Raw genomic sequence first — 12,465 nt, 5'->3', positions numbered from 1 at the left:
ATTTTCCAGAACCAAGTTGGCCAACTCAGTTCCTAGATATGACTAACTAGGGACGATTAGGACACTATTGGCAGACAAAACTCTCAGTAGGCTTATTTTCCAGAGTTTTATCAGTAAGAATCAGCAATGTTAAGAACCTTTTATTCAGAAAGCCCAACGGACACTTATAGCCAACAGAAAAGGTTGAGTTTGTGTCAAAAAGAAGGAATCTCACAGATATTTGAGTTCGCAGGGCCTCTGGGTTCCCACAAAAATTCTCCCTCAAATTAACTGGAAGTCCTCAGCTAAGGTAAGCAATGTGTATCCCATAGTAAATTGGCCCTTTGAGGTTCTGTACAGGTGGGAAAAGAAGGGGAAAAGCCCTCAGAAAACGAAATGACAAAACAACACCCTGAGATACTCAGCACACTAGTTTGCTGTGACTACATTGCCAGCCATGTGTCTCCAGCTTCTGAGATTTTTTTGGAAAAAGGAATGAGCTCCATTTCTGAAACCAAGACCCTTTCCCTTTTATAGTGGAAGATAACATGGTTTTCCAACTCTCATACGAAAAAAATTAACATTCCCCCACTCCCTGCAGTTTTTCAACTTTTCTTCAGAAAATTTAGCCTCTGAATATTGTCAATCACTAGAGATTATTCTGTTAGGTTAACAATTGTGTCAAAAAAAATGATTTGTTGATTTAAAAATGACCGTATAAAATGGATAAGTTATGATTACCTATTATTATAACATCACCTAGGGACTACCCTGATAGTTATTTTTTAACCTCTGGAGTCGTTTACTTGAACATAAGGGGCTGTACATGGAAGACCAGTTAGTTGGGAGGTGAGCAGAAGTTGAAGTAACTTTCAAGGTCATTTAGCTTAGGTACTTTCCAATTTTTTAGTCTCTCCTATATGTAGGACTCATTGAAAGAAAAATTGAGTGTAAAATATCACCTCCTATCCATGCTCAGGTCATGTATGCTTGGGAAAAACAAAGTGTAGAAAAGGACATATAGTGTGCTCTGACCATCTGCAGAAAATCTCTTTCTAAATATACATATGCGCTCATCATAAATCTGTCCTTGGAAAACAAGAAGCTGGAAACACTGGTGTCTTGGGAAGGAACCAAATGAACAGGGGTGACAAGAAGACTACTTGTGGTAAACCCTGTATACACTGGGAATTTGTTATCATATGAATGTGGTATCTACTGAAAAAGCCAAAATGTCAGTATATAGTTTTTCTGGGTTTTTTTTGCATGAGATTTTGCTCTATATATTAAAGAACATTGACTGAATATAAAATTCTAGATTGGCAGTTATTCTCATGCAGCAGTTGGGTGATTCCACTCTGTTGTTTTCTGGCCTTTGTTGTTGATGAGAAGTTTGCTATCATTGTAGCCATGCTTTTCCTTGCTGTTTTATATATATATTTATATTATATACATATATATATATTATATATAAAATGCCCCTGCAATTTTAAATTTTCAATGATTACTATAAGTTTGATGTTTAAATTATTTAACTTATTGTTGAAATCAATTGATTCACATGATTTTGTTTCATTTCTGCCTCTGTTTCAAAATGTTATGTTCTTTTCAAGATGGCAATTATGGGGGTGCCTGACTGGCTCAGTCAGTTAAACGTCCAACTTCGGCTCAGGTCATGATCTCATAGCTCATGGGTTCAAGCCTCTCATCAGGCTCTGTGCTGACAGCTCAGAGCCTGGAGTCTGCTTTGGATTCTGTGTCTCCCTCTCTCTGCCTCTCCCCTGCTCACTCTCTGTCTCTCTCTATCTCTCTGAAAATAAACATTAAAAAAATTTTTTTTAAGATGGCAGTTATGCTTTTGTTTATTTCCTTAAACTACTGAATGTACATATTTTAAACTTTGTTTAGCTCTTTTTTTCATATTTTAAACTTTTTACTAAGCTCTTCAATAAAATGAATCTCATATGAGTAAATACCTGTTTTGATTATTGATTACAATGCCTTTTATTAGCTGGAATTCTTCTAATGTTTTATAATATTTTTTAATGTTTATTTATTTATTTTGAGAGAGAGAGAGAGAGGTAGGTGCAGAGAGAGAGAGAGAGAGAGAGAGAATCCTAGCCAGGCTCTGTACTGTCAGTGCAGAGCCTGATGTGGGGCTCAATCTCATGAACCATGAAATTATGACCTGAGCTGAAACCAGGAGTTGGATGCTTAACCGACGGAGCCACTCAGGCGCCCTGAAATATTTTATAATATTAAGTTGCAGGCTGCATTCGCACAGACACACAAACTCTTCAAAGTCTGGTCTCTAAAATGAAGAAAAGAAAAAAAGATGCAGGAGAGTTACCAACTCAAGTTTCTTTTGCAAGGACTGACAGCTCGGTAGCAACCATAAAAGTTACTACTGATAATTTTGAGAAGTTTATGAAACTAATCTGTTAAACTCAGCATCTTGTATAGCATTTGTCATGTAGCATGAATTAAATAAATATTTGTTGAACTAATTCTTAATAACCATGCTAAAGAAAATTGTAAAACCACCCCAAATCATACCTACAAAAGGAAACTAAAGCCCTATGCAACAACTTAGAGACTTGCAGAAGCATTGGAAGATTATACCATTTCTAGAAGGAAAAAAAAAAATGAAAGAAGTTTCCTGAAACTATTAACCCAGGTCTGAAACTGACATATGCCATCTTAATAAAGTAATGGAATACAGCAAATATGGCCAGGATGTGCTAATTATCATAAAATCTGGGAATGCCTGCCTCCTCAGAGAAAAGGTTGACAGCAAGAGTAGAAATGAGCATTAAGGAAGAATTAAGAAGGGGATTCTAAAGGATTTAACATGAAAAAAGGTTTACAAAAGACAAGCTATGTTAATTGGAGATACAGAAGCTCTAGTTAAATATGAGACTGACTGAATATCCCTACAGAATATCTGTATGAGACATTAACCAAAGGTCTGGAAAGATTTAGGAAAAAAGGAAACAGGATAGTAAGAATTATAATCTATTATATTTGTACGACAAATTACCTTTTATGAAACACTTCTACAGACTTTATCAAATTTGAGCTTTACACCCATCCTGTGAAGTAAAATTATTATTTAGATTCAGGGAGAGTAACATATATAAAGCAATTTCTCTATGCTAAGAACTTTTACCTGTTTATACAATTTAATTGGAGCCAGAGTGCCTGGTTCAGATCTCGGCCCTGCTGCTTATAAGCTAGGAGGCCTTGGGCAAGTTTCCTCACATATACAGTGGATCTATTAATAGTTCTTGTTGAAAGGGTTGCTGTGAGGCCTAAATGAATTAGGACATTTTAAGTACTTAAAACGGAGCCTGGCACATAGCAAGGGCCTCTTAATGTTATCTGTAATAATAATGATGATGATAGTCATTGTTTCCTTTTCTGGTGAAGACACTGAGGTTTTGAGAAGTTATGTGCTTGATCAAGGTCATGTAATTACTCATGTTGAAAACTCAAAGCTGGATTCTTACTCCAGTCCCCATGCTTTTTGAGAACACATTGCATATTGCTTTGTTTAAATTTGTTTTTGGAGATAGTGAGATGTTAGAATCGTAAATGTAAAGAATGGTAGTAAATGTAAAGAATGTGAAAACAAGCTTGAGACATCCACGGGGAGGAGAGTCCTCAGGTAAGGTAAATTTGTTAATGGGTGTAGCTAAAGAGGCTAGAAGAGCTGTTTTAGCTTTGTTCCTCAGAGCTTGGTACTGTGCTCAACACCTCCTAGCCTAAATGGAATTACTCCTTTTTGGCCATTTACTATTCATTCCCCATTTAAAAGGAGGGCTCCAAATGGTCTTTGGGAAACCACCCCTAACCCCCTCTCAGCCATATTATTTGGGTGAGAAGGAGTCCCAACCACCCTTTCGCTCCAGGGGTAGATGCTCATGATTTATCTTTTCAGTATCCTATTTCCCTTGTCATGGCAAGTGGCCATGAATGGGCATGTAAGTCAATCCAAGCTAAAGAAAACCAGGGAGAAATTTGCTAGGATTTGGCAGGAGGAAATTTTATTTCCTCTTGGAACTACCAGTAGATGCACTTACACTTGTCTTGGATGGGGCCCTGTGAGGATGCGAAGGCTGGAACTGCTGCAGCCACTTTGCTATTATTAGGAGAGCATGAAGGGAGAGAGGGGAACTAGTCTTTGTGACATCAACTCGTTTTTGTGTGAGCCCATGGCCTGAGTCCTGTCTTTCTTGTTTGTTTATTTTTGTTTTTATTTATTTAAATTCAAGTTAGTTAACATACAGGGTAGCGTTGGTTCAGGAATAGAACCCAGTGATGCATCTCTTACACGTAACACCCAGTGCTCACCCAGCAAGTGCCCTCTTTAATGCCCATCTCCCAATTTCCCCATCCCCCCACCCACTTCCCCTCCGGCAACCCTCAAGAAGGTAAGGATGGTAGGAACATACCTCAACATCATAAAGGCCATATATGAAAGGCCCACAGCCCGAGTCTTATCTGAAGCCAGTTCTACTTCTGGACTCTTCAGTTATATATTTCCTACCTTTTTAAGAATCAGTATATGTTACTTTTTTGTTGCTGTTGTAACTTGTAACACAAAAAGTCCTGATGCAGTAAATGTCCAATAAATACTTGTTATGAAGAAGAATTTTGTAGCTTATTTTACATAAAATAGTTTAATAACCCCAATATATAAAACACTATTGAAAACAGTGTAGAAAAGCCAACCTGACAGAAAAACAAGCAGAGCATAGATAGTTCACCAAAAAATAAATGCAAATGGCTCTTAGCCAAAATGTTAAAAATGCTTCAACTTGCTCAGATTAAAGGATACACAAATTAAATCTATGTTGAGATACAATATCTCAACCATTAGATTGACTAAAATTTACATATTCAACAATGCATTTGATGAAATTCTGGGTTAACAAGTACTTTAATACATTTCTGTAGAGATTACAAATTGTTACACCACTCATGGAGAGTAGTTGGTGGTATCTAGCAAATTTACATATGAATTTTCCTTTGCACACTCTAGCCCAAAGCTATACTGGCAAAAAGTACAAAAAAAGATTATACAGACAAGGCTATAGATTGGCCTTGTTGAATATAAACCATAATACATACACTCAATAGAGTATCACACAGCTAGAAAAGGGAGTGAGGAATATCTCTATATCTTAATATATCCAACATAATAAGTGAAAAGGCAGAGTGGAGAAAATGTATATAAGAGGCAAGCAATTGACTAAGAAGGAGGTTATATGAATATTTGTTTATATTTTTTTAAATGCATAACTTATGCTTTTTAAATTTTTTTTAATGTTTATTTATTTTTGAGAGAGAGAGAGACAGACCGAACATGAGTGGGAGAGGGGAAGAGAGAGAGAGGGAGACACAGAATCTGAAGCAGGCTCCAGTCTCTGAGCTGTCAGCACAGAGCCCGACATGGGGCTCAAACTCACCAGCCATGAGATCATGACCTAAGCTGAAGTTGGACACCCAACCGACTGAGCCACCCAGGCGCCCCTATAACCTGTGCTTTTTAAAAAAATTGTTACCTATAAAGGAAGAAGTATGGAAGGGGTAGATATTGAAGTTAGATTTCTATGAATATACCTTTGATTGACAATCCATTAAATATTTTACATAATTAAAAGTCAAAATTAAATAAAAAACCAAGTCCTAAAAAATCAAAAGTGAGGGGCGCCTGGGTGGCGCAGTCGGTTAAGCGTCCGACTTCAGCCAGGTCACGATCTCGCGGTCTGTGAGTTTGAGCCCCGCGTCAGGCTCTGGGCTGATGGCTCGGAGCCTGGAGCCTGTTTCCGATTCTGTGTCTCCCTCTCTCTCTGCCCCTCCCCCGTTCATGCTATGTCTCTCTCTGTCCCAAAAATAAATTTAAAAAACGTTGAAAAAAAAAATTAAAAAAAAAAATCAAAAGTGAAATAAAAGAGCTAAGTTTAAACGTACAGCCTATTGGTGGCATAACTACATAGAATAACTCACGAAACTTTAAAACAAGTCATTTGTACATCCCTAGAGGGAAAACAATATGTAGCTTGGTACAAAAATAAAACACAAAAACCTGCCCCTCCAACTCTCCCTCCCAAAATCTTACACTGTTTTAGGTAAACATATTGTTAGTGGTAGTGGTCGTATTTTCTAACATTTCTGTGAATGTGATGCGGGATACACTGAATAAACGTTTAAGTTAGTGAACCAAGATTTTCAGTATGGGAGAAAAATACAGATACAATCTTGAATTTGACTGAAAGTGTGAAATCATGATGTAGTTTTAAGAAAAATAACATATTTTCTATCTGGTATCTTGAAAAGGCCTGGAAATCATGACAAACTACTAGCAGTGAACTCCTTGTGCCTAAGTAGTAGTTTCTAAATATCATTTTCTGCTAAAAAAAATATCCAAACTCTGTGGGAAAATTCAGATTTCAGGTCTGAGGCTGGAAATGCACAATATGAACCTAGAATATCTTGCCATAAGAGAAAGCAAAAAAATTATCAGTGACTACATGTATCATGTCAAAGTGACATAGAAGCCAACTTGGATAGGTTCCCACCACCCAAAGATGGGACAGTTTAGTTACCAATAAAGATAACAATCACGATGAATTAAAACACATTACGTTAAATGAGTTCATGTGATATCAATCAATCAATCAATCAATCAAACCCATTGGCCCCATTGACTACCTTTGCTAAATGATATCCAAATTATAACTCTGAAACTAGTAATAAATAGATAGAGCCAAGCATTTTTGCTGCCTTACCTATTCAGAACGAATGTCAGGTAGTAAATCAGTTTATAGCTTTATCAGCTTGTAAAAACATTGTACTTGAATCTGGTCAAATCTCTAGATCTATCAATTTACATAAGACACAGAAAGAAGATTGTTTTAAAGGATCCTATGGATTATAGTATGGATGCAACTAGCAGATTGTGTTTTTTTTTTTTTTTCCAACAAAACATTACAAGGAAGGGGAGAAAGATGGAGGGGCAATTAATAAACTAAAATAGATACTTTGATTACTTGAAACATATGGATCTTGGGGCGCCTGGGTGGCTCAGTCAGTTAAGCGGCCGACTTCGGTTCAGGTCATGATCTCCCGGTCCGTGAGTTCGAGCCTCACGTCGGGCTCTGTGCTGACAGCTCAGAGCCTGGAGCCTGTTTCGGATTCTGTGTCTCCCTCTCTCTCTGACCCTCCCCCATTCATGCTCTGTGTCTCTCTGTCTTGAAAATAAATAAACGTTAAAAAAAAAAATTAAAAAGAAAAGAAACATGGATCTTACTTAAATCCTGAGTCAAATACTTAAAAAGAATGTTTAAGACAATTATATAAATGTAAATATTACCAGGATTTTAAGGAATATAAAGGAAAGTTTATATCATTAACCTGTAATGATGGTATTATGTTTATGATTTTTACACACAAAGAGTTATCTTTTAAGATAGATTAAGAATTCTTACAGAGGGATTAGTAGGAGGTCTGGCATTATGTTGTATTACAACACAATTCCCCAAATATCTAAGTTTCAAATAAAAAAGCTCATCTTACCAAAAAAAAAAAAAAAAAAAAAAAAAAGAACCATGGAAATCTCAACTTGAATAAGTAAAGACAATTAACAGATGCTAACACCAAGATGACACAGACACTATAATTATCTGACAGGGATTCTAAAGTGGCCATGATAAAAATGTTTTAATGAGCATTTATGAGTGCAATTGGAAAAAAATATAATCTCGGCAAAGAAGTTGAATATATAATAAATAAGAAATGGAAATGCTACGACTTAAAAACTCAATTGATGAGCTCCAAAGCAAAATGAAAAGGACAAAGGAATGTTTCAGCAAATTTGAATACAGAAAATAGAAATTACCCAGTCTGAATGACAGAGAGAAAATAGAGCGGAAGGAAAAAAAAAAAAAAAGACACAGCTTGAGAAACATAGGGGAATCTAACAAAATATCTCATGTTCATTTGCCAGAAAGAGGAAGAAGAGTGCAGTCTTGAAAAAATAAAGAATGGCTGAAAAATTTCCAAATTTGGTGAAAGATATAAACCTACAGATTCAAGAAGCTGGGAAAAACCCATACAGGATGAACCCAAAGAAATTCATGCCAAGATACAGCATAATCAAACTTCTGAAGGCTAAAGACAAAGAAAACTCTTGAAAACAAGCAGAGAAAAATCATACCTTAGCTATAGGAGGAAAACAATTCAAATGATACAAGATTTATCAAAAACATGGAGGCCAGAAGAAAGTGGCACAATGTTTTTCAAAGGCTGAAAGAGAAGAACTGTCAGCCCAGAGCTCTGTAACCAGTGGAAATAACCTTGGGGAATAAAGGGGAAATCAAGACACTCTCAGAAGGAAAACTAAAAGAATTTGTTGCCAGCAGATCTACCCTGAAATAATGGCTTCAGGGAGTTCTGGAAACAGAAAGGAAATGAAAAAGAAGAAAAGTTGGAAGGAAGAAAGCACAATAGAAAGAGTAAAACTGGGGCGCCTGGGTGGCTCAGTCGGTTGGGCGGCCGACTTTGGCTCAGGTCATGATCTCGCGGTCCGTGAGTTCGAGCCCCGCGTTGGGCTCTGTGCTGACAGCTCAGAGCCTGGAGCCTGTTTCCGATTCTGTGTCTCCCTCTCTCTGCCCCTCCCCCGTTCATGCTCTGTCTCTCCCTGTCTCAAAAATAAATTAAAAAAAACCCCAAAAAACAAAAACAAAAACAAAAAAGTGTTATAAAAAAGAAAGAGTAGAACTGAGGGTAAATATAGTAGGCTTTTCTGCTCTTTAGTTTTCTAGATTGTATTTCATGGCTAAAACAAAATTTATAACACTACATGATGTAGTTCTCAATGTATGTAGAGGAAATGTTTTAGACAGTTATATTATGAATGGGAGAGGGTAAGGAATGTAAAGAGAGGTAAGATTTCTATACATCATTTGATGGCAAAATGTTGACAGTGGTAGATTGTGATTAATGTAAATATAATATAGTACCTAAAGCAATTACAAAAAACCATACAAAGGTATATACCTAAAAACACTCTAGGTAAACCAAAATGGAACTCAAAAAATGTACAAGTAACCTTTATGAATTCAGGAAAAAAATAAATGAAAACTGAAACAAACAAGCAAAACCACAGATAAACAGAAAATTAAAAAGCAAAATGGCAGACACAATCCCTGGTATACCAATGATATTTCAAAAGCATTATGCTGAGTGGGGAAAAAGCTTATCTTGAAAGGTCACATACTGTATAATTCCATTTATATAACATTTTCAAAATGAAAATTTATAGTGATGAACAGGAAAGTAGTGGTTGCCATGGCTTCAGGATGGTAGGGGTGGTGGGTGGGTGTGACTATACAAATGCGTAGCATGAAGGAAGTCATTGTGGTGCTAGAATTGATATGTAATTTGACTAGGTGATGGTTTCATGAGTCTACAGATGTGATAAGATAGCATAGACGTTGTATCAATGTCAGTTTCCTTTGTTGATATTATACCATAATTATATAAGATGTAACCATTGGGAGAAACTGGATGAAGGTTACAAGGAGCTCCTCTGCACTACCTTTGAACGTTCCTATGAATGTATACTTAAAAATTAAAAGGTAGGGGAAGAGTTAAGAAGGCAGAGGAATAGGGGCACCCTGGGCTTTCCATGTCCCTCAAACACAGCTGTATTAAGGTCAGATTACTTGGAACACTCAGGGAATCGAACTGCGGAGCAGCAGAAGGATCTCCAAAGTTGGAGGGAGACATCTTGGTAGGTGCAAGGTATGTGGATGTGAATTGGGGGAGAAAAAAATGGTGGCACCCTGGAGGGGAGGGAACCCCTTCTGTGGAGAGACAAAAGGGAAAGAGAGAGGTGTTGAGATAATGCAGCATCAGCATTGAGTTAGCACAAGAGGAAAACCTCTCTGGACCATGGACTGGGAAGTAAGAAGTATTGAGTGTCCCAGTTCATTTTTGCAAACAGCATTTGCAGCTCAAACTCTGAGGTTTCGGAAATGCACGACTTTGTCCAGAGTGGAGCTGTGGCCCACGCTCCTGGGGAGGAAGGAGTTGGCCCCAGAGTGCATAGCATTGTGTAGAGATCTCTGGGGCACACTGCAAAAGAACATTCTCCTTCCTGGAGTACTTTTGTAAAGGGGTTTATTGCCTCTCCAAGGACAAAAGACCCTGCAGGTGGCAGCCAAAGGCCTTTCATAAGCGGGGTGAAGAGGCTCTACTCTGGAGGAGGGCAGAGAGGATCCATACTGTGCTGAGTCCTTAAGACTTCAGGTTTGGAATTCCAGCCATGCACCAAAGAAAAAACACAGGACAGTTGTGGTGCAGTGTTAACTGATGGCCCTCGCTATTTTGTGAGGGCTACATGAACAGCAGTGGTTGAGATCCCCAGTCTGGGAATGAGAGTGAGGTGGCACCATTCTCCCCCCAACACCAACATGGTGGGACTTCAGAGAGCATACAATGGCCCCCAGTGGAGACAGGACAAGCTTACACCAAACCCCGCCCCTCATGCCTGGCAACTGCTTATTCACTGCAGAAAGACTGACTCTGAGACAATGTAGCCAACCTCTCCTCCAGTCCAGCACAGCCAGCACTCCCAGACACCAAAAGACAACTCTTTTTTTCTTTTTTAACTCCTTCTTCTTTTATTCTTTTGGAATCAGTCTCATAGTTTCTTTTTCTTTCTTTCTTTCTTTCTTTCTTTCTTTCTTTCTTTCTTTCTTTCTTTCTTTCTTGTCATTTCCTTTTCTCTCTCTCTTTTTTTTGATAAGGCATTTTTTTATTATTAAAAAAATTTTTTTATGTTTATTCATTTTTGAAAGACAGAGACAGAGCACAAGCAGGGGTGGGGTGGAGAGAGAGGGGGACACAGAAGCCGAAGCCGGTTCCAGGCTCTGAGCTGTCAGCACAGAGCCCAACGTGGGGCTCGAACTCACGAATGGTGAGATCATGACCTGAACCGAAGCCAGACACTCAACCAACTGAGCCACCCAGGCACCCCATTGATCAGGCTTTTTTAAACTTCTTTTTCCTTCTTTTTTCTTCTGCTTTCTTTTTTCTTTGTTTCCCCCTTTCTTTCTCTGTGGAATCAGCCTTATAGTGTTTTGATTCTCTCTTTTTTTGTTCCCTTTCCTTTTCTTTTTTTTTTTTATGGGATCAGGCTCCCCTCCCCTTTTTATCCAGGGTTATTTCAACAAACAAATCAAAGCACAACCAGTTAAAAGTCCAAACACTCCCCACTGCAAGCAAGGAAGAGCTCTGCAGAGGACTGACCAGTGGGATAGAGCAGCCAAAACACAACAGCAGAGGGCACACAGCACACACCAGAAACATTTCTTGGAATGCCAGGCCCTGGACAGTGGTGCTGTCAGGTGCAGGAAACAACAAGCTTTTAAAACATGCAAAAGACAGAAACTTAGCCAAAATGACAAGATAGAGGAATTCTTCCCAAAAGAAAGGTCAAGAAGGAATCACAGCCAGAGAATTGCTCAAAACACATAAAAACCATGTATCTGAACAAGAATTTAGAATAACAGTCATAAGACTACTAGCTGAGCTTGAAAAAAGCATAGAAGACACCAGAGAAAGCCTTGCTGCAGAGATCAAAGACCTAAGAAATAGTCCCAAAGAATTTAAAAAATGCTGTAACTGAGATGCAAAATAAACTGGATACAGTTACAGTAAGGATTGAAGAAGCAGAGGAGAGAATAGGTGAAATAGAAGATAAAACTATGGAAAATACTGAAGCTGAAAAAAAGAGGGAAAAAATTACTAGATCATGAGAGGAAAATTAGAGAATTAAGTGGTTTTATGAAATGAAACAGTATCTGTATCATAGGAGTCCTGGAAGAAGAAGAACAAGAAAGGGGCAGGTTTACTTGAGCAAATTATAGCTAAGAACTTCCCTAATCTGGGAATGAGAACCTTGCTGGATAAAGGATTTTTGGCTGCATATTTTTCCTATTCAGCACATTGAATATTTCCTACCACTTGCTTCTGGCCTGCCAAGTTTCAGTGGACAGGTCTGCTACTAACCTTATGTGTCTACCCTTGTAGGTTAAGGACCTTTTGTCCCTAGCTGCTTTCAGAATTCTCTTTTTATCTTTATATTTTGCCAGTTTCACTGTGATATGCCATGGTATTGACCTGTTTTTATTGATTTTGAAGGGAGTTCTCTGTACCTCTTGGAATTGGATGCCTGTTTCCTTACCTTATTTGTACTGACAGCTCAGAGCCTGGTGCCTGCCTTGGATTCTGTGTCTCCCTCTCTCTCTCTGCCCCTCCCCTGCTCACACTCTTTCTCTCTCTCAAAAATAAGTAAACGTTAAAAAAATTTTTTTTAGGGGTACCTGGGTGGCTCAGTTGATTGAGTGTCTGACTTCGGCTCAGGTCATGATCTCACAGCTTGTAAGTTTGAGCCCTGTGCCGGGCTCTGTGCTG

General features: G+C 38.2%; 1 long non-coding RNA gene across 8 annotated transcripts in view; it reads left to right on the top strand.

The window, feature by feature from the left end:
* Positions 1-12,465, top strand: part of LOC131506543 (uncharacterized) — a 235,300-nt gene that overhangs the window by 75,369 nt on the left and 147,466 nt on the right. The window lies entirely within an intron of this gene.

Source organism: Neofelis nebulosa, chromosome 3 (assembly GCF_028018385.1).
Source record: "Neofelis nebulosa isolate mNeoNeb1 chromosome 3, mNeoNeb1.pri, whole genome shotgun sequence".
In the NCBI taxonomy this organism is placed as follows: domain Eukaryota; kingdom Metazoa; phylum Chordata; class Mammalia; order Carnivora; family Felidae; genus Neofelis; species Neofelis nebulosa.
The sequence above is the reverse complement of the archived record's forward strand: the minus strand, read 5'-3'. Positions and strand labels throughout refer to the sequence as shown.